Source organism: Monodon monoceros, unplaced genomic scaffold (assembly GCF_005190385.1).
Source record: "Monodon monoceros isolate NGI ecotype Baffin Bay Population unplaced genomic scaffold, NGI_Narwhal_1 Super_Scaffold_2, whole genome shotgun sequence".
Classification (NCBI taxonomy): domain Eukaryota; kingdom Metazoa; phylum Chordata; class Mammalia; order Artiodactyla; family Monodontidae; genus Monodon; species Monodon monoceros.
The window spans coordinates 91,615,726-91,638,864 of NW_021703776.1; the positions used below are offsets into that span (position 1 = coordinate 91,615,726).

At 46.8% G+C, this 23,139-nt stretch overlaps 1 non-coding gene across 1 annotated transcript; it reads left to right on the top strand.

Annotated features, from left to right (window-relative positions):
• Window positions 1-7,841: 7,841 nt before the first annotated feature.
• Window positions 7,842-7,914, top strand: TRNAG-UCC. The gene has a single exon. It is a non-coding gene; the product is annotated as a tRNA-Gly (tRNA).
• Window positions 7,915-23,139: the final 15,225 nt, after the last annotated feature.

A 23,139-nucleotide genomic window follows, 5' to 3' on the forward strand; every position in this document is an offset into this window, starting at 1 on the left:
TGTGTGTGTGTGTGTGTGTGTGTGTGTGTGTGTGTGTGTGTGTGTGTCTTTTAACCGTTAGAGTAAATGCTACTCTCTCTTCTGCCCTAGTGAAACCAAGCTTTCTAGGAAACAGAGGCTGGAGAGGGCAGCCTAATCTCCGTAGGAATTATCTATTTCAAAAGACTTCTTGAGTCCAGACTAAGAAATGGGTGCTGAGAATGAATTTAAGAATTCCCTAGGCTGGGATTAACAGATACACACTACTATGTATAAAATAGATAACCAACAAGGGCCTACTGTATAGCACAGGGAACTCTACTCAATATTACATAATAATCTATAAGGGAAAAGAATCTAGAAAAGAATATATATATGTGTGTGTGTGTATATATATATATATATGTAAATAGCTGTGCTTTACACCTGAAACTCACATGATATTATAAATCAATTAAAAAAAAAAGAATTCCTTAGCCTTATTTGGTTAAAAAACAGAATTTTGTTTGTTTGTTTGTCTTTTTAAGAAAAAGCTTCTCCTGGGTACAGTCTAAATGGGCCACAGTCTTAGAATAATGGCATCAGTGAATGTATTCACTTATTCATTCATTTAGATAGGGTCATCAGGGAAGGCTTTTCTTTTCTTTTTTTTTTTATAAATTTATTTATTTATGTATTTTTGGCTGTGTTGGGCCTTAGCTGCTGCAAGGGCTTTCTCTAGTTGCAGAGAGCGGGGGCTACACTTCATTGCGTTATGCGGGCTTCTCATTGCAGTGGCTTCTCTTGTGGCAGAGCATGGGCTCTAGGGGCGCAGGCTCAGTAGTTGTGGCCCATGGGCTTAGTTGCTCTGCGGTGTGTGGGATCTTCCCAGACCAGGGCTCAAACCCATGTCTCCTGCATTGGCAGGCGGATTCTTAACCACTGCGCAACCAGGGAAGTCCAGGGAAGGCTTTTCTAAGATGATATTTGAACAGACACCTAAAGGATTGGCAAGAATAAGCCAATTGAAAATCTAAGGGAATAGTGTACAGGACAGAGGGAACAGCGAGTACAGAAGCCCTGAGATGGGGTCATGCTTGATATAATCCAAGAACTGCCAATGCCAGTGTGGCTGGAGCCCACTGAGCCAGGCTGAGTGTGGCCAGAGATGGGGCAGGCTGGCTGGGGAGAAATGGGAAGAGAGAGTGAGAGACAGGGTCCCGAGGAGCAGATTCCTCCTAACACCAGTTCACAGCATGCTTTGGGTGTGAGTCTACCAGCCAGGCAGAAGTTATCAAACCTATTGAAACTGCACTGAAGCAGCGGGCATCCTGGTGTGGCTACCTGAAGGGAGGAGACAAAGGGATGCTGTGAGGGGAAGGGAGGGACAACACAGACCCCTTTTTCATTCTCAAATAATCACAGGTACAGAGTGGCTTTCTAGCTTTCTGTCTGTTTATCCTTTTGGCTTCACTCGTAGCAGGGAGCTTTGATCTGAAGGATTACGCAATGCATTCTGGATTTGGTAATTACATGGGAGAAAAAAAAAACTTTCTCTACTCTCTTAGGTTCATTATCTAGGACATGCAAATTAAACTGATAAAAGACAGATTAACAGGAGAAAAGTGTTTGTTTCATACGCATAAGAGTAGCCAGCGAAAGAAGTAGCTGGCTTCTTAAATGGCTAAAATTAAAGGCTTATACACCTAACTTAGTAGGGAAAAGGGAGGGAGAGAGAAGGCTTCTATGGGAAAAACCCGATAGGTTTCTTTAGGGAAGCCCAGTGGGTTTTTAGAACAGGTGAGAAATAAGAAGGTTTGTGATAATGATTGTCTACGTGGGTATGCATGGTATATCTGCCTTCTTGAGGGCCATTGAGGGGATTTACGGTATCCTCATTTCCTAGCAGTTGCTGATTTTAGTTAGGTAAGGAAAACTCAGAGAACCTTTTTTTCTGCATCTGTTGAATCTTAAATGTCTTCAGCTTCAAATCATCTTGATATCAACTCTGGGGTCTTGAGTGGGTCCCCACATTATCTAATATATATCTCATAGCATCTTGTGCCTATTTTCCAAAATATAAAAATGCACATGTAACTGACAGATGAAACTAATGCCCTTTGATCAGAGCGCTGCACAGAGAATACTCACTTTATATGTCCTCATAGGACAGGGATCTGAGCTCCTAGGACTCACCCTTGAAGAGCAGTACAAGACCACCAGCCCCCCAAGCCGCAGAGGAGCCTTCACCTCGCTGACCCCACCTCAGCTCGGTGCCTGCAGCTCCTTGTTGCCTCTCACAGCAGCGGCCAGGCTTCCTGAGCACTGGTTCCCATGCAGGACCACCAGCCAAGCCCAGAGGTGACGGATGCCTTCCTCTCCCTCTTCCCAAAGCCCCCCTGTGCCCAAGTCCTGGCCTTTTCACTTCTGAAATCTATCTCAAATTTGCCCTCTTGCATCTCCACTGCCACTACTCTAAGCTATCATCATTTCTTGCTGGGCTATTTCAGTGGCCTGGTCATTGGTCTGTGGGCATCTACTCTGGCTCATCCCATTCCATCCTCTGCATTGTAGCCAGTGATCTAAATCTGAAGATGCTGTGTCATTCTCTTGCTTAAAACTTTTTCATAGTTTCTGGTTACTTTTATTATTTTTTAATTTATTTTTTAAACATCATTTATATATATATATATTTAGTTACTTATTTGGTTGCACTGGGACTTAGCTGCAGCAGGCGGGCTCCTTAGTTGCGGCATGTGGGCTCCCCTGTTGTGGCGTGTGAAATCTTAGTTGTGGCATTCATGTGGGATCGAACCTGGGGCCCCTGCATTGGAAGCATGAGTCCTATCCACTGCACCACCAGGGAAGTCCCTCTGGTTACTTTTAGAATGAGAATTAAATCCTTAGTAGGATCTACAGAGCCTTATAAATTTTGGCCCTGTTATGGACTGAATTGTGGCCCCCTCTCCCCCAAATTCCTGTGTTGAAGCCCCAGTTCCCAGCACCACAGAAATGTGACTGTATTTGGAGACACAGCCTTTAAAGAGGTAATATAAGGTCATTGGGGTTGCCCCTAATCTAAAATGACTGGTGTCCTTATAAGAAGAGGCACTTAGGGCTTCCCTGGTGGCGCAGTGGTTGAGAGTCCGCCTGCCGATGCAGGGGACGTGGGTTCGTGCCCCGGTCCGGGAAGATCCCACATGCCGGAGAGCGGCAAGGCCCGTGAGCCATGGCCGCTGAGTCTGCGCGTCCGGAGCCTGTGCTCTGCGACGGGAGAGGCCACAGCAGTGAGAGGCCCGCGTACCGCAAAAAAAAAAAAAAAAAAAAGAAGAGGCACTTAGGACACAGACAAGCAAAGAGGAAAGACAATATGAAGATACAGTTCATCTGCAAGTCAAGGAGAGAGGCCTCAGAAGAAAGCAACCCTGGGACTTCCAGCCTCCCCAGCTGTCAGACAATACATTTCCATTGCTTAAGTGGCCTAGTCTGTGGTACTTTGTTACGGCAGCCCTAGCAAACTAATACTGGCCCCTACGTACCCAGCCAGCTTTAATGTCTCCACAAAGCTCCCTTTACCAAGTTTCTAGAACTTGCCTTGCTCCCTCCCACTATGTATCGGTACCAAGCTATTCCCAACCTTCTTTCCCTTGCCCGTTCCCACCACAGAAGTGAAATACTAGCTTTCCCAGCATCCCTTGCACCAAGGGATGGTCATATGATCATAGACCAAGGAGCTATGAGGGGAAGGCTGCAGGGAGGCCTCTGGGAAAGATGTCCTGGGTTTTCTGGATAAGTCAGGCTTCTGCTTGGTCCTCCCTACCTCCTGCCTTTGAAAACCATCCTTATGTCTGGAGCTGGGCTGATAAGAGGACAAGCCTGAGCACAAGAAGTAACGTACAGAAGATGGTAGAGCAGAGAGCAGAAAGAGCCTCAAAGACAGAGTGCAAGAACTGGCCCAGTGCCAGCAGCCACCACCTCCATATTTTTTGTTGTACGAGAAAAAACAAAAACACCCAATTGTTTTAGCCACTGGCAGTCAGATTTTGTTTCTTGAAGCCAAAAGCATTTCTAACCAACGTATGACTTAAGGCTTTGCACATGCTGTTCCCTTCTCTGGAATGCTATTCCCTCCTCTCCCCAACCTTCAGACCTCAGCTCAAGTATCATTTTCTTGGGGAAGTGTTCTCTAGGCTCCTGACCAAGTCCAACCCCTCTGATCCACTCTCACACTCCAATTCCCCATCCTTCATAACACCTGTCATGATGGAAACATTACGTTTGTTTGTGTATGATTATCTGAATGTCGGTCTTCCCCCCAAAATCTCTTGAGAGCAGGGACTGTATTTATATTTGTTCACTGTTGTACCTCCAGTATCTATGACACTCAATATGTGTAGAATGAATGAATGAATGTCAAGAAGGCCCAATCCCAGGACATGCATTCATTCACACTAGAGCAGTGTCTGGTGCATCATTACAGTTCAATAAATATATGTCTAATGAGTGAATGAATGGGGGAAACAAAGGTGAAAAGTAGCAGCACCTGTCCTCAAGGAATTTAGAAGCTAAGAGGGGAAGCAGACCCCAAAGCAGAACATTTTACTGGGAATGTGCAGTGGTAGAGGCACCTGCAAGGTGCTGTCAGAGGTTAGAGAAGCAGCCATTATGCCAGACTGATTGAGAGTGAGGGTAGCAGGGAAGGTACCACATGAGCTGAGCCAGCCGTGCCCCCTTGCTGCAGACTGCAGACTCACAGGCGTGGAGCTCAGGGACCGGATGGTGGAGGAGGGCAGCTGGAAGCAGTTCTACATTCACTGTTGAAGCATAAAATCCTCGGTAGGGAAGGGCAGGCTGCAGCCAGCTCTGGGGGAGGTGGGGAGGGCAGGGAGGGGCTGGACTTGGCCTGCAGGCAGTGGGGAGCCCTGGGAAGGTCTTGGGCAGGAGCCTGGCGCCGGTGCAGGTGGTCAGATCACAATCTAGCAGCAGAAGAAAGGTAGCTCTGAGTCCTGAGCTGCCAGCTTCACTGTGGTTACCTACCCTTCTAACTGGGATGATTCCGAGTCCCAGGCAAGGTTTCTCCACACAAGCTGTTCCGAAAAACAAATTAACCCTGTTAACTGAGTCACGGAAATGGGTCCTGACCATTCATCAAAGACTCTGGCATCTGCCCTGCAGTCTCTCCACCCCAGGCCAGACCAGAAGCCCAGTTGTCTTTAAAATCCATGGGGAGACTTCCCTGGTAGTCCAGTGGTTAAGACTCCGAGCGTGGGTTCGATCCCTGGTCGGGGAACTAAGATCCCACATGCCACGCAGCGTGGCCAAAAAAATAAATAAAGCAAAGCAGTATGCTAACACATATATATGGAATTTAAGAAAAAAAAATGTCATGAAGAACCTAGGGGTAAAACAGGAATAAAGACACAGACCTACTAGAGAATGGACTTGAGGATATGGGGAGGAGGAAGGGTAAGCTGTGACAAAGCGAGAGAGAGGCATGGACATATATACACTACCAAACGTAAGGTAGATAGCTAGTGGGAAGCAGCCACATAGCACAGGGAGATCAGCTCGGTGCTTTGTGACCGCCTGGAGGGGTGGGATAGGGAGGGTGGGAGGGAGGGAGACGCAAGCTATAAGAGATATGGGAACATATGTATATATATAACTGATTCATTTTGTTGTAAAGCAGAAACTAACACACCATTGTAAAGCAATTATACTCCAAAAAGATGTTAAAAATAAAATAAACTCACTTTAGAGATTAAAAAAAAAAAAATCAAATCAAATCCACGGGGACCACCCTGACTCCAGTTTTCCATGCACTCACCCTCAGGGGCCATTTCCTACCTTAAAAAAAAAATCCCTACTATATATAAAATAGATAACCAACAAGGACCTACTATATAGCACAGGAAACTGTATTCATTATTTTGTAATAACCTATAAGGGAAAAGAATCTGAAGAAAAACTAGATACACATGTATGTATAACTGAATCACTTTGCTGTACACCTGAAGCTAACACAACATTGTAAATCAACTAGACTTAAATATATATATATATATATATATATATATATATATATATATATCTCCAACTTAAAAAAAAATCCCAGATACCTTCTCTACTGTTTATACCCAGGCCTTTTCAGCCCCCCTAACTGCTCTACCTCTAGCCACTGCTCTTATAGCCCATTCTCTAGGGGTTTCAGGGACAATCATCCTGTGAGCCCAAGACCCCCCAAGAAAATGCCACTTGTCATAAAATCTTTCTTGGTCATCAGATCCTGCCCTAAATCAATGAAAAGCTTCAGGCTTTAAATAGAAAGCTGAGACTTCCCTGTTGGTGCAGTGGTTAAGAATCCACCTGCCAATGCAGGGGACATGGGTTTGAGCCCTGGTCTGGGAAGATCCCACAACTAAGGATCAACTAAGCCCGTGTGCCACAACTACTGAAGCCCGCGCCCCTAGGGCCCGTGCTCCGCAACAAGAGAAGCCACTGCAGTGAGAAGCCTGAGCACCGCAATGAAGAGCAGCCCCTGCTTGCCGCTGCTAGAGAAAGCCCGCGAGCAGCAATGAAGACCCAACACAGCCATAAATAAATAAATAAATAAAATTTAAAAATAAAAAATAAACAGAAAGCTGGCCGATTCCATTTGATTATACTCTGGCAATGGGGATTCTGGTTCCAACACTGCATTTGAAATGTAAAATGTGTGGTGTGATCCAAGTGTCCATCAACAGATGAATGGATAAAACAAAACGTGTTTAACATTCCCTGGTAGTCCAGTGGTTAGGGCTCCGCATGTCCACTGCAGGGGGCATGGGTTCGATCCCTAGTCTGGGAACTAATACGATGGAATGAATATGATTCAGCCTTAAAACAGAATGAAGGGCTTCCCTGGTGGTGCAGTGGTTGAGAGTCCGCCTGCCGATGCAGGGGACACGCGTTCGTGCCCCGGTCCGGGAAGATCCCACATGCCGCGGAGCGGCTGGCCCGTGAGCCATGGCCGCTGAGCCTGCGCGTCCGGAGCCTGTGCTCCACAACGGGAGAGGCCACAACAGTGAGAGGCCCGCGTACGGCAAAAAAAACCAAAAAAAAAACCAGAATGAAATTCTGACACATCTCCAACATGGATGAACCTTGAGGACATTATGCTAAGTGAAATGAGCCAGTCACAAAAGGACAAATACTGCATGATTCTGTTTATATGAGGTACCTAAACTAGTCAAATTCATAGACAGAAAGTAGAATAGAGGTTGTCAAGGCCAGGGGAGGGGAGAAGCGGGGAACTGGGAGAATGGGTACCAATTTTCAGTTGGGGATGGCGAAAAGTTTGTGGAGATGAAGGATGTCATTATGGTTGCACTAATTTAACACAATTAGAAATTTCAAAAATATGAATGGGTTTAGGAGTATTTGGAACAGATAACACATACACAGTTGAGTGCCTGTTCTGTGTGAAGCCCTGTGTGAGTCAGAGCTGCACCAGGAGCCCAGTGTGCTCATCAGGAAGGCAGGCATCACTGGAAAGAGGATCCAGCACCGGGCACTGCAGGCAGCTACCAAATAAGGAGGCGTATGAGATATAAATAGCTGCTAAGGCTGGCTGAGGCATGCCCTGACTTTAAGACCAGCTCAGCTGTTAGCTGCCTGGGATACACTGGGCTCTAGCTCAGTGTGTTTCCTCCCTCCTCACACCCCACCTGTCCTGCCAAGGCCTCCAGCTGCTCCCTCCCTCTTGCATCTGCCCAGTGGCCCCGTCAGCTGAAGGCCCTGGGATCCCGCCCTGACCGGGCTTATAGACCACACTTCCTGGTTGTGGCCACAGGTGCTCCAGCAGATAATCAAGTCTGGGGTCAGAAGGGACCTCTTCAGGGACCTCCCTGGTGGTCCAGTGGTTAAGACTCTGCGCTTCCAATGCAGGGGGCCCAGGTTCGATCCCTGGTTGGGGAACTAAGGTCATCCCACATGCCACATGGCGCGGCCAAAGAATAAAAAATAATTAAGAAGGGACCTCTTCACCTACTTTACAGATGGGGAAATGGAAGGGCTGGAGGCGAGGAGCTGTGCCCCAAGTTCCACCGTCACCCGGAGGCAGAGCTGGGTGAGGATGTTCCATGCCTCCCTCTCTCCCAAACCTCACTGTCCTTTTGGTGCCAGGGCCTTCCCAGGGGACAGGTAAGAATCCGGAGCAGTGGCTGAAATTTATCTCTTCCTCTCCCCCAGGTGAGGCTATAGGACATTATCAGTTTGCCAGTGAGATGTCCATCTGCTGGGCCTACACAAAACACTCAGGGAGTGGGATTTCCTGGTGAGGGAGTGGGACTTCCTGGTGGCGCAGTGGTTAAGGCTCTGCCCTCCTGATGCAGGGGGCCCTGGCCAGGGAACTAGATCCCACATGCATGCCGCAACTAAGGAGCCTGCCAGTTGCAACTAAGACTTGGTGCAACCAAATGAATTTAAAAAAAAAAAAACGAGGGTGATGACTTTTCTTTCTGGTGTGTGTGTGTGTGTGTGTGTGCGCGCGCACACGCACATGCATGCAAACAGAAGAGTGTGTAAAAACAACGTGCATAGTTCGAACTGAAGGAGAACAGTCTATGCTACCCCAAAATGTGCCATTCTGGAATGAAGATTATTTTGAGCTGAAGGCAATTGAGAATCAACAGATGCAGGAAGGGTTCTCTGTCCTTCTGCCCCTTTTCCTCCTAAAAGCAGGACATATATTTCCCTTGTGAAGGTACCAGAAAGAGGAATGCAACTCTTATTACAGAGGTGGAGGCGCCAGCATTGGGGTGAGTCTGCACAACCAAATCTTACTAACATAACCCTTATCTGTCATTAGCTTCCCCCATATATTTCCTAGTCCCTTCACAGTTTATCGTCCTTTGAAACCCAAACCATGTTTCCTTTGTTAAAATGGTATATGAGCCCGAGTCCAACCATTTCTTTGATTTTCACTTATTTTCTGTCAACTCCCATGCACATAAATATTGATAAAAACTGTGTACATTTTATCCTGACAATCTGTCTTTTGTTAGTCTAATTCACAGACCCTAAGAGCTCAGAGGAAGTTTTCCTCCAACAAAACACACCCAGGCACCCATCACCCATATCACGAAGTAGAATATTATCATACCCTAGAAGTCCTGCCCTGTGAGCCTCTTCTTCCTTTTTTATTTTTATTTTTATTGGAGTATAGTTGATTTACACTGTTGTGTTAGTTTCTGCTGTACAGCAAAGTGAATCACTTTTACATACACATATATCCACTCTTGTTTAGATTCCTTTCCCATATAGGTCATTACAGAGTATTGAGTAGAGTTCCCTGGGCTATACAGCAGGTTCTTACTAGCTATCTGTTTTATATATAGTAGTGTGTATATGTCAATCCCAATCTCCCAATGTATCCCTCCCCCCTTCCCCACCATGTGCCTCTTCGGTAACACATCCTGGTCCCAAGTAAACCATTGTCCTACACTTTGTTTGAATCTTTCCTTTGGTTTTCTTTACATTTGTTTTTAGCTGCACACGGATTCCTAAACAGCACATTATTAGGTTTGCCTGTTTTAAAATTCGATTTAAGTGGAATCTTACTCATATCCTCTGTTTCTTGCTGCTTTAGCTTATGTTTGTGAGATTAACCTATGTTGGTACACATGACGTAGGTTATAGATTTTTCACTGTTGCATAGTGTTCCACTGTATGGTTATCCCACACCTGATTTACACATTTTACTGTTGATGAATATTCCATTACCTCCAGTTTCTGGCTGTTACAAATGATGCTGCTCTGAATACTCCTGTACGTGCCTCTTGATTCACACAGGCACGCATTTTGTCGGGTGTATGCTTAGGAGTGGGATTACTGGGTCATTGGTGATCAGTTGCTTTACTTGGTAATGTCGGTTTTCCAGCGGCTATACCATTTACTTCTGTCACATCCTGTTGCTCCTGATTCCTACATTTTTTCTTTTTTTTTTTTTTTTTGCGGTACGCAGGCCTCTCACTGTTGTGGCCTCTCCTGTTGCGGAGCACAGGCTCCGGACGCGCAGGCTCAGCGGCCATGGCTCACGGGCCCAGCCGCTCTGCGGCATGTGGGATCTTCCCGGACCGGGGCACGAACCCGTGTCCCCTGCATCGGCAGACGGACTCTCAACCACTGCGCCACCAGGGAAGCCCCCCGATTCCTACATTTTAAACTGTACACCCAGCAGGACCTGAACGTTCCCAAGCCCCTGCTCTTCCAACTCCAGGCCGAGGCCAAAGCCGCTGCCCACAGCAGTTTGAAAAAGATGTAATCTTTCTCAAGTGATGAAAGTGTTCTGCAGTTAAACAGTGGTTATAGTTGCACAACTTTGTGACTGTGCTAAAAGCCACCAAACTCTGCACGTGAAAAGGGTAAATGTTACGGTATGTGAAGTGAGTTATATTTCAATTTAAAAAATTGTCTGACTTTAATTTTTGATCATGTGGGAGGTTTGAAATGGTAACACGTAGTGGTTTCAATGTGCATTTTTCTGATCAATATTGTATTTGAAAATACTTTCGTCTGTTTATAGATCATTTGTACTTCCTCTTCTATGAAATTACTATACTCTTTTTTAAAGTATAATTGATCTTTTCTTTTTATTTGGCTGCGTTGGGTCTTCGTTGCTGTGCACAGGCTTTCTCTAGTTGTGCCGAGCAGGAGCTACTCTTCGTTGCGATGCGCGGGCTTCTCACTGCGGTGGCTTCTCCTGTTGTGGAGCACAGGTCCTAGGTGCGTGGGCTTCAGTAGTTGCAGCATGCGGGCCCTAGAGTGCCCAGGCTTCAGTAATTGCAGCCCTTGGGCTCAGCAGTTGTGACTCACGGACTCTAGAGCGCAGGCTCAGTAGTTGTGGCGCACGGGCTTAGTTGCTCCGCGGCATGTGGGATCTTCCTGTATCAGGTATCGAACCCTCGTCCCCTGCATTGGCAGGCGGATTCTTAACCACTGTGCCACCAGGGAAGTCTCACTATACATTTCTTTTGCCTATTTATCTGTTGGATTGTTTGTCTTTTCTTGTTGTCTTTTCTTATTGTTATAAGCCCCCTTATAGCCTAGGGGCTATTTACATATATTTAGGTCCTAATCCTTTGTTGGTTCTATATGTTACAAATATCTTCCCCCAGGTGTGGCTTATCTTTTTACTCTACAAAATGGTATCCTTTGATGAAGTAAAGATTTTTTCCACCGTGTTTCTTTTTTTAAATTGCATTTAAAAAACTGAAATAAATTTACAGACAGTAACATGCACAGGGACTTCCCTGGTGGCGCAGTGGTTAAGAATCTGCCTGCCAATGCAGGGGACATGGGTTCAAGCCCTGGTCTGGGAAGATCCCACATACCGCGGAGCAACTAAGCCTGTACACCACGACCACTGAGCTTGCGCTCTAGAGCCCGTGAGCCACAACTACTGAGCCCGTGTGCCACATCTACTGAAGCCCATGTGCCTAGAGCCCGTGCTCTGCAAAAGAGAAGCCACCACAATGAGAAGCACGCATACTGCAACGAAGAGTAGCCCCTGCTCTCCGCAACTAGAGAAAGCCCGCGCGCAGCAATGAAGACCCAACACAGCCAAAATAAACAAATTTATATAAAAAAATAACATACACAGAATAAATAAAATAAATTTATATAAAAAAATAACATGCACAGAACTTAATTGTTGTTTAGTGAATTTTGACAATCGTGTACACCCATGTGATCACCACCCAAATCAAGATATAGAAGATTCCCACCACCCTGGATTGTCTGTTGTTCTTTCTCCCTTTTAGTCAATTCTCTCATCCCAGCACCACAATCACTTTCTGAATTTTATTATCACAGATGAGTTTTGCCTTTTTTCGGATTTTTATATGAAGAGAATAATGCCGTGTGCATTATTCTCTTTCTGGCTTCTTTTACTCCACACACTGGGAGGTTCATTGTCTGGGTCAACAGTCTATGTCTCCTCCTTGATAAGCAGTGTTCCACTGTATGAATACACCATGATTTATCCATCTTTCTCCCTCTATGATGTTCTTATTTTTACTATATTAAAGCTTTTCAGTCTTTTGCTTTATAATTTGCACTTTTTATGTCTTGTCAAAAAAATTCTTCCTCGCCTTGAAGTCAGATAGGCATTTTCCCATATTGTCGGTTTTTTTTTTTTGGCTGCACCACGCAGCACGTGGGATCTTAGCCCTCTGGCCAGGGATAGAACCTGCTCCCCCTGCACTGGAAGGCGGAGTCTTAACCACTGGACCGCAGGGGAAGTCCCCCATATTGTATTCTAAAAGTGTTGGATTTATGGGAATTCCCTGGTGGTCCAGTGCTTGGGACTCCACGCTCTCATTGCTGAGGGCCCAGGTTCGAGCCCTAGTCTGGGAACTAAGATCCCACAAGCTGCACGGTGCGACCAAAAATTTTAAAAAATAAAAAAGAAATAAGAAATAAAAGTATTGGATTTAGCTTTTTACACATTAATTTGTTTTACCAGCAGTTAGTTAGTTACCAAGTTCACAACATATTAACTAATTTAAACCTCACAGGTACTTCCTTGGCGGTCCAGTGGTTGACTCTGTGCTTCCAATGCAGGGGGCATGGGTTTGATCCCTGGTCGGGGAACTAAGATCCCACACGCTGCGTGACCAAAAAAAAAAAAAAAAAAAAAAAGGTAAACCTCATAAAATATTCTTTCCATTTTATAGATGAGGAAACTGAGACAGAGACATTAAATAACTTGCTCCAAGCCCCACAACTGGTGAGAGGGGAGCCAGGATTTCAACCCACACCATGCCCAGAATCCACACTCTTGACAGCTGACATACTTTGCTGGATATCTGGAATTAATTCGTATGCATGGGCTGAGGTGGGGGCCCAATTTTCTTCTTTTTCTTTTTTTTTTTTTTTTTGTCTGCATCAGATCTTATTTGCAGCGCGCGGGCTTTTCTCTATTTGTGGCGTGTGAGCTCCAGAACACGTGGGCTCTGTAGTTTGTGGCACGAGGGCTCTCTAGTTGAGGTGCACGGGCTCAGGAGTTGTGGCGCGCGGGCTTAGTTGTCCTGTGGCATGTGGAATCTTATTTCCCCGACCAGGGATCGAACCTGAGTCCCCTGCATTGGAAGGCAGATTCTTTACCACTGGACCACCAGGGAAGTCCCTCTTCTTCATATGGAAAACCACTTTTTCCAGTACCAGAGGACAGTGTGATTCAGAGATACTTTGAAGTTGCTTCAGAACCAATCACTGCTCTTTCAGCACTAAAAAAAGGAAAGAAAAGAAAAGAAAAGAAAAGAAAGAAAGAGAGAGAGAGGAAAGAAAGAAAGAAAGAAAGAAGAAAGAAAGAAAGAAAAAGAAGAAAGAAAGAAAAAGACCAAGTACATGCCCCCTCCTCAAGCACCCTGTCCTACCTACCCTTGGCCCTGCAGATCTTCAGGGGCAGTAGGAGCCTCTCTCTCCTGTCTTGGGCCCTGATCTTCCTTTTCCAATACAATGCAAAAGCACCCAACATGCCCTTTCCTACGTAAATTGGTGCAGCCACTATGGAAAACAGTATGGAGGTTCTTCAAAAAACTAAAGTTGCCATATGATCCTGCAGTCCCACTCCTGGGGCATATATCCAGACAAAACTACAATTCAAAAAGATACATGCACCCCAGTGTTCAAAGCAGCACTATTTACAATAGCCAAGACATGTGGCATGTGGGCTCAGCCACAACTACTGAGCCCACGTGCCACAGCTACTATATGTCCATTGACAGAGGAATGGATAAAGAAAATGTGGTATATATATAATGGACTATTACTCAGCCATAAAAAAGAATGAAATAATGTCATTTGCAGCAACATGGATGAATTTAGAGATTATCATATGAAGTAAGTGAAATAAGTCAGAAAAAGAAAGACAAATACCATACAATATCACTTATATGTGGAATCTAAAATATGACACAAATGAACCTATCTAAAAAAACAGAAACAGACTCATAGACATAGAGAACAGACTTGTGGTTGCCAAGGCGGAGGGCGGGAGGGGAGGAATGGATTGTGAGTTTGAGATTAGCAGGTGCAAATTATTATATATAGAAAGGATAAAGACAAGTTCCTACTGTATAGCACATGGAACTGTATTCAATATCCTGTGATAAATCATAACGAAAAAAAATATGAAAAAGAACATATATATATAACTGAATCACTTTGCTGTACAGTAGAAATTAACACAACACTGTAAATCAACAATATTTCAATAAAATAAAATTTTAAAAAATGCCCTTCCTCAGCCACAGATGGGTTAGCATGTGTTTGAGCTGGAAAAAACTGCCAAAAACACTACAGCTTTCTCATTCCTCTTTCAGAAGAATCCCTGGTCTCCTATGTAGAGGGCACTGTCCACTGTCCACTGCTGTGAGACTGGCAATAAAATCCCTGTGTTGGGGGACTTCCCTGGTGGTCCAGTGGTTAAGAATCCGCCTGCCAATGCAGGGAACATGGGTTCGAGCTCTGGTCCGGGAAGATCCCACATGCCGTGGAGCAACTAAGCCCATGTGCCACAGCTACTGAGCCTGCGAGCTACAACTACTGAGCCCGCGTGCCGCAACTACTGAAGCCCGCGCACCTGGAGCCTGTGCTCCACAACAAGAGAAGCCACCACAGGCACAGTGGTTAAGAATCCACCTGCCAATGCAGGGGACACGGGTTTAAGCCCTGGTCTGGGAAGATCCCACATGCTGTGGAGCAAATAAGCCTATGAGCCACACCTACTGAGCCTGTGCTCTAGAGCCTGCGAGCCACAACTACTGAAGCCCACGTGCCACAACTACTGAAGTCCGCGCACCTAGAGCCCGTGCTCCCCAACAAGAGAAGCCAACGCAATGAGAAGCCTGCGCACCGCAACAAAGAGTAGCCCCCGCTCGCCGCAACTAGAGAAAACTCGTGCGCAACAATGAAGACCCAATACAGCCAAAAAAATAATTAAAAAAAAAAAGCCACCACAATGAGAAGCGCACGCACCGCAACGAAGAGTAGCCCCCACTCGCCGCAACTAGATAACGCCTGCACACAGCAACGAAGACCCAACGCAGCCAAAAATAAATAAATAATAAAAATAAATTAATTATTAAAAAAAAAATCCCTGTGTGGGGATGGCGAGGGGCCTGTGGAAGTGGCGAGTGTGGGCCGGGACAGAATGTTCGAGCTGTTTCACGTTTTATTTCAGGGCTGGACGCAAGGCCAAGATCAGTGAAATATTTGAAGTCTGCCTATAGCCAGTTGATGAGTCTCTGGGAGGAGGAACAGCCAGGGAGATACTGTTGGGAGTTTTGTGTACAGAACACGCAGTAAAGCACGGAGTGAAGGGTCAGTTGAGATAATGATATCAGCTGTTGCGGTGAAAATACGCTTTTCTCTCTCTGTTTTTTTTTTTTTGGTTGCGTAGCCCAGATTGGCAGCTTGCAGGATCTTAGTTCTCTGACAAGGGGATTGAACCGGGTCACCCCCACTGGACCGCTAGGGAATCCCCAAAATACACTTCTTTAACGAGCAGAGTCTTTAACAATTATGAGGAAACTGTAAGCGCGCCTCTGTGGTAGATTATTGGTCACAGGGGTTGCTGTGACAGTGGCCCCGCACGCCCAGATCCATAAACCAAGATGGGGGTTTTCTCTCTCCTGATGTTGGGGTGTGGGTGCTGCTTCTACTTTCTGCAGCCTATTGGGTCCCCAGCTACAGGCTCAGCTTGTCCCATACACCAAGCTTGCTCCCCTTGTCCCCCAATGGCTGGTCTTGTCTTTTATTTTTATTTTTGGCCATGCAGCATGTGGGATGTTAGTTTCCTGACCAGGGATCAAACCCACAGCCCCTGCATTGGAAATGTGGAGTCCTAACCACTGGACGGCGAAGGAGGCCCCCTTGTCTTTTTAAAGGAGCATTTATTTATTTATTTTTGGCTGCATTGGGTCTTCGTTGCGTTGCGCAGGCTTCTCACTGTGGTGGCTTCTCTTGTTGCAGTGCACGGGCTCTAGCCTCGCGGGCTCTAGAGCACAGGCTCAGTAGTTGTGGTGCATGGGCTTAGTTGCTCCGCGGCATGTGGGATCTTCCCAGACCAGGGCTCGAACCCATGCCCCCTACACTGGCAGGCAGATTCTTAACCACTGCGCCACCAGGGAAGTCCCCTCCCCACCCCCGTCTTTTATTTTTTTTTTTAAATTATTTATTTGGCTGTGCCAGGTCTTAGTTGCGGCATGCGGGATCTTTAGTTGTGGCATGTGAACTCTTAGTGGTGGCATGTGGGATCTAGTCCCCTGACCAGGGATTGAACCTGGGCCCCTGCATTGGGAGCGTGGAGTCTTAGCCACTGGACCACCAGGGAAGTCTCTTGTCTTTTATATTTTTAAATTAATTTATTTTTATTATTTTTTTTGGCGTTACGCGGGCCTCTCACTGTTGTGGCCTCTCCCCTTGTGGAGCACAGGCTCCGGACGCGCAGGCTCAGCGGCCATGGCTCACGGGCCCAGCCGCTCCGTGGCATGTGGGATCTTCCCTGACCGGGGCACGAACCCGTGTCCCCTGCATCGGCAGGCGGACCCTCAACCACTGCGCCACCAGGGAAGCACTCTTGTCTTTTATTTTAATTGAAATATAATTCACATACTACAAAAGTTCACCCTTTTAAAGTGTGCAGTCTGGTGGGTTTTAGTATAGTCGAAAAGTTGTCGTGTAACCATCACCACTATCTAATTCCAGAACATTCTCATCACTTCAAAAAGATCTCACCTCTTTTCAGCTGCTGTGGGCAGCAGCTTGGGCGATGTCGCAGTGGAGGAGCAGGGTTTCAGGAGGGCTCAGATCCCTTCCCACACTTGGCTGAAAGCGAGGAGGTTTCAGTGCTCCCCTGAAGGTCATCAGTGTCTGTAGGGGGAGCCCAGGCAAGTCGTGCTGCCTCAGACGTGGGCGGGCTTGGGTGCTAGGGAAGCTGCTTGGCCGGGCAGGCACAATGGAGACAGGGGCGGACGGCAAGTCCAGGGGGAACATTCAGGACAGGCCCCACCCAAATGATATCTCCCCTAAGCGCCAGTCTTAGCGCTGCAATCCACACTTTTGGGGCTACAGCTCAAGAGTCAGCAGTTGAACCGGAAATGCCTTGCAGGGGTGACTCCCTAAACGGTTATCACCACAGTCTTTCTCTGAGGGAGCTTATCTCAGAGGCCGGAGGGAACACTGAGCTCTGGGGCTGAGAAAGGAAGGAGGAGGGGCTGACTTAGAGAAAGGAGAGGAGAGCGGGAAGACCAAGTTTTAGCAAAATTCTGTCAGGCCAACCACAATGCACATTGCTTTGTCCTAAGGCTCCGTTTGTCATCCCCAAGCCTCTGAGGAAGGCATTAAAGAGCTCCTTCACAGTTCCCTGGACCAGTCCTGCAATAGTAAGAGCCCAAAGTATTAAGAGGAATATATATAACTTTACCAAGTGGACTTAGTAGGAAGTGCTCTTAGGATAAATACCTGTGGAACGGAAGAAAACAATGGCACAGAGGAAGAAGTTGGCATTTATCCTGTAGAAATACATGTGTGAATGATATATACCCAAGGTTGACATAATTGCACAGAATATAAATGCATTGCAACATTACTCCTATGGTTGTTTGTTTTTTGTGGCATTAGGCACATGACATAAAATTTGCCAATTTAACCATTAAGTTTACAGTTCAGTGGCACTAAGTACATTCACATTGTTGTGCAACCATCACCTGCTTTTTTTTAAAGAGCAATATTTTGACGTGGCTGGAAAGTGCAGGACAGTGACGGTCCCCCTCAGTGTAGCAGGACCCTTGCCCTACATATCTCCTAGAGGGCAAATGCCTCCATCTCGAGATAGGGGGCAGCTTTCGGCATCTCTCTGCTTCCACAGCCCCATCTCCGCACAGAGCAGGGCTTGACTAGCCTCAAGGGCCCATCTGGCTGGTGGGAACCAAGGGCGTGGAGCCAGTGGACCCCATGCCTCTGGGAAGGCACTGACCCCCTCGCCCTGTGAATCACCCTAGCACAGCTGATCCTGGCTTGGCCTTGGCAGGGCTGCTGTGCCACCTCAGTTTCTGCCCAGAGCTTCCCAGATCCACCAGGCCAGGGATAAACCAGGGCGGGGAGGGGAGAAAAGCGGCCTCGGCCCCGGGACCCGAGCGGAAGGCAGCAGGGCTCCGGTCTGCTAGGCTCGTTGCCGGCCAGCCAGGCCCTCCGCTCTGCTGGACTCTTGGCCTGCCGCCTCCCAGCTTGTCAGGTCCGGCTGCCACCCACAATCTCGTTGGATAAGCCCTTTCACACCTGTCCAGGGGCCTGGCGAGAGTTAAGGGTGGGTCCACATGAATCTGCCAGAGAAAACAACTCAGCCCGCATTCCGCCTGGGGGGATAAGGGATGAGCTCTGTCGTAGGGAGGACAACCTGTGGTGAGGTTCAGTAGCAGGGTTTAACCCGGGCTCTTAGGATTAGGGTTGGGAGGGGGAGGGGTGAAGGCTGTAGGCAGGAGAGTAAGAGGGGCAGGTAGGGAGCCCTGATCAAAGGTGAGACGCTCCCTGGCCCATTGTCAGGGAAACTGGCTCCAGGCCTCTGTTAATTGTAGCTTGAAGGAAGTTGCAGGCTGGCAGCTGAACCCCATGCAGCAGCTGGGTAGGGGCGAGGTGTGGTCACTGGACAAGCCAGGGAGTGAAGTTAATTGGCCTTAACAGGTGCCAGCAGCTAAGTGGCCCCTCTCACCTGCCTTTTGCTTTTCTTACTAACCTTTGCTCAGCCAGGAATCTCCCCTTCCTCCTCTACCTGTTTCAGCCCCTCCCAAACACCCAAGTCAGGCTCTGAACTCAGCTCACATCAAGCCCCCCTGAAGTCTGAGCGAAGCCTCCAGCTCCGGCCCGCCTTGCCCTCCTCTGAGTTCACGCCCACAGCGATCTCTCCTCAGGATTTTGGGGAGCCTAGCCTGTACTGCCTTGGGTTGGCTTTTAAGCCAACCTTTTTAAAAAGCCTTTTTAAAAAAAAACATACAAACAAACCTGAATTCACCAAGTCTGTGGGCTCTTGCAAGCTTTCATCAATGCTTTTATTCTCTAATGCACTTTAGAAGCTCTTATGTAATGCTGAACTCAGGCCATGCGTGCAAAAGTCTTACCTCCAAAACTTGGCACTAAGATTACTCTCTGTCAGTGAAACTCAAGGGAGAATTTGTATATAAGGGAGGAGATGGGTCACCTGAAGAAGTGAGACACCTAAGACAGAGACCTGTACATATTTGAAGATACTTGGGGGACTCCCAACCAATCAAGGGTTCTAGGGCCTTAGCCCCAGATAAGTCAAGGTGGATCCCCGGCATCTGCATTTTAAACTAGTACCCCAGGCAGATTTGATGCAGGTGATGTCAATCACCCCTGAGAAACATGGGGCTTCTCTGAGAGGTATGGCTGGAAGGTGAAGGATATAACTAAGAAAGCTGGAATCTCTCTGAAGAAAGGGAGCATAGGAAAGGGGGCACCCCTCATACATTGTGGGCAGGAGTATAAAATGGTGCAGCCTCTGTGGAAAACAGTTTGATGGCTCCTCAAAAATGTAAATGTGGTAATTACCATATGACTCAGCAATCCACACCTAGGTATATACCCAAAGAAATTGAAAACAGGTACTTAAATACCTGCATACACATATTTGTTGCAGCACTATTCACAATAGCCAAAAGGTGGAAACAACCCTGGTGTCCATCGATGGATGAATGGACTTTTATGTTATGTGAATTTCCCCCCAATAAAATAAAGAGGAAAAAAAAAAGAAATGTAGGGCAGGGGGCGGGGGCAGGGGAAGTGCCAAGGATCAAGGAGTCAGCAGGGCAGGGCAGATGGAGCACTGCCCCGGGAAACAGACCCTCGGTGAGATGGGAAAGTCTGTTGGGCTCCCCTCCCCTCCTGGGGAGACGTCCCTCCAGACTCTCCAACACCCTTTGCTCTGACTTCCTACTCACCAAGCAACCTTCTGATTATTAATGTGGTCTCCTAGGAGCTTGGTGCTTGTGCTGAAAACAAGCTATCGGAGATGCCAGGAATGGCTGTTACGGTCAGTAGCAGGCTGCCTCCCCTTGATGAAGTATTCCTTTGGCTTTGTGGGGTATGCATCCATCGCTACTGAACTTGCCGCCTGCGACAGAGACAGTATAGTACCAGTTTTATTTTTTATATTTTTAAAATTTTTATCCGTATATTTTATTTTTTATATCTTTATTGGATTATAATTCCTTTACAATGTTGTGTTAGTTTCTGCTGTAAAACAAAATGAGTCAGCTACACGTATACATATATCCCCATATCCCCTCCCTCTTGCATCTCCCTCCTACCCTCCCTATCCCACCCCTCTAGGTGGTCACAAAGCACAGAGCTGATCTCCCTGTGCTATGCGGCTGCTTCCCACTATCTATTTTACATTTGGTAGTGTATAGATGTCCATGCCACTCTTTCACTTCGTCCCAGCTTACCCTTCCCCTCCCCGTGTCCTCAAGTCCATTCTCTAACGTCTGCGTCTTTATTCCTGCCCTGCCACTAGGTTCATCAGTACCATTTTTTTAGATTCCATATATGTGCGTTAGCATCCGAGTACCACTTTTAGTACTGTTGTGGGAATTGTTTCTTTGGTCAGCAAACATTTACTGAGAGACAACTCTGTGCCAGGCGCTGGTTTTAGGCTCTGGGAATTCAGCAGTGAATGTGATGGACATAGTCCCTGCCCTCATGGGGCTTACATTCTTGTGATCAAATAACACATATGATGAACTCAGCATAGTAATGGGCAAAAAGAAGTGCTCAATAGAGGGCAGATCTTATCACTATTCTTGGTCTGAGTGAGAAGAGGTTTGTGTGGTAATTCCTAAGAATTCCTTCTCCCTCGTCTCAGCAGTGTTGACAGCTGCATTCTCGCTCAGATTTGCTCTCTCCGGCCTCTTCCCGAGACATGCCAGCTGCACCTGCTCCCACTCACCCCTTCCCTTGCCCACCAGTGTCTCTGATATTCCATAGCAATAAAATCCACCCAACAAGCCTGCTCCAACTGTTTTTCGTGGCCAGGTAACTGACCATGAATTGAAACACAATAATGGAATGCTTCTAAACACATATTCTTTATGGAAACTGTATGAGTTTTACTGGAATTAGAGGACTTGGTTCTTGGACAGATGGTTGGTGTGAGGCAAGAACCAAAGGTTGAGTGGTTGTGATCTGGTCTAACACACCCATGCTTTATGGCCATGCTTTGTTTCTGAACCCAAATAGCGTGATCCATCCAGATCTACCCTAGAGTGAGCAGAGATCACAAACCTACTTTTCTCTTTTGTCTCTGATCCTCCCCAGCCCAATTTACCACTTTGCAAAATGTAGACAACTTGTTGATTTAGTTTCAACTTAGAGTAGGATGGGAGGGATGTTGGGAAGCTGAACCGTGTACAATGATGTTCTGCTTCTTGATATGGGTGCTGGTTACACAGATGTGATCATTTGTGAAAGTTTGTCAGGCTGTGTATATTTCATAATCTGTGCACTTTTCTGTATGTATATTTTACTTCAAGCAAAAATGAAAATGAAAATAGGGCCAATGGACTAAGATACTATTTATTTTGGCTGCGCCGCGTGGCTTGTAGGATCTTAGTTCCACAACCAGGGATTGAACCCATGCCCCCTGCGGTGGAAGCACAGAGTCCTAACCATTGGACTGCCAGGGAAGTCCCTGTACTAAGATACTTTTACGAAGATGCTTTTCTCAGTGCTCCTTATGATATTAAAAATTGGAAATACATTGCATGCATGAGAGGATTGGTAAAATAACTTTTAGTATATCTATAAAATAGAATATTATGTGACCATTAGAGGTGTTGAAAAGATGTATAGTTATTCACTTGGAGGTGTAAACAATATAATATGAAATAAGTTAGAAAAGAAGGTAGATTATAAAATATTAAAAGTGATCATCTCTGGGCAGAATATTGGTATTAATAGAGTTAACTAATCTGAGGAGCTTGTTAGTTACAAATTCCTGAGTCCAAACACTCAGAGTCTCTTTCAGTCTTCCCCCAACCCCCAACCACACATATCTACCCAGGTTAACTGTTATGCATAGTCTCATTCTTACCCTTTTGGGGGGCCTTGGACCCCTTTGAGAATCTGATGTAAACTATGGATCCTCTCTCCTCAAAAACGAATGGACACACCAAATCTCGGATACAATTTGGGGGGTCCATGACTTTAGTTAAGAACCCCTAATGTAGAATGAGAGGTCAACCTCTCCTTATTTTCCTCTTGTTCTTATTTTTCCTCAGAAGACCCCTTGCTCCCAACTCCCTAAAGGTCAAGAACCTCTGCCAGGGGGCTTCCCTGGTGGCGCAGTGGTTAAGAATCCGCCTGCCAATGCAGGGGACATGGGTTTGATCCCTGGTCCGGGAAGATCCCACATGCCATGGAGCAACTAAGCCTGTGCACCACAACTACTGAGCCTGCGCTCTAGAGCCCGTGAGCCACAACTACTGAGCCCGTGTGCCACAACTACTGAAGCCCGCGCGCCTAGAGCCCGTGCTCCACAACAAGAGAAGCCACCGCAATGAGAAGTCTGCGCACTGCAACAAAGAGTAGCTCCCGCTCACCGCAGCTAGAGAAAGCCCGCGTGCAGCAACGAAGACCCAACGCAGCCAAAAAATTAAAAACAAACAAACAAAGCCTCTGCCAGGCAGCACAGGCCCCTGGGCCATTGCCAAGGTCAGAGCACATCCCTTTCGTGTGTTCTTGCAGGGTTCCTGGTGCCACCCAGAGGGAATCCACCAGTGGGATGTGCAGGCAGTGGGTTGGCCGGGGGGTGGCCCGGAGGCCTGCTTTGAGAACGTGCCTGTGCTGCCGACTGTTCTCTTCCTGCCGCCCTGCCTCAGGCCTTGCAGGACAGCGCCCCCCGGAATGCAGCCTTCCCCTGCACCCCCGCTTCTTCCCCTCTGGCCGCACAAGTCTGAGGAAGCTGTCCCCAAAGTTTTGATGCGCCTTGATAACATCAACAACAGAAGTCCCTGCATTCATCCTGAACATGTACTAGTTCATGTACGCTGCTCTGGGTCCCTACACTGAGATGGGAAAATTTCATATAGTATAAATAGGAATGGGCTCAAAGCAGTGGCTCAC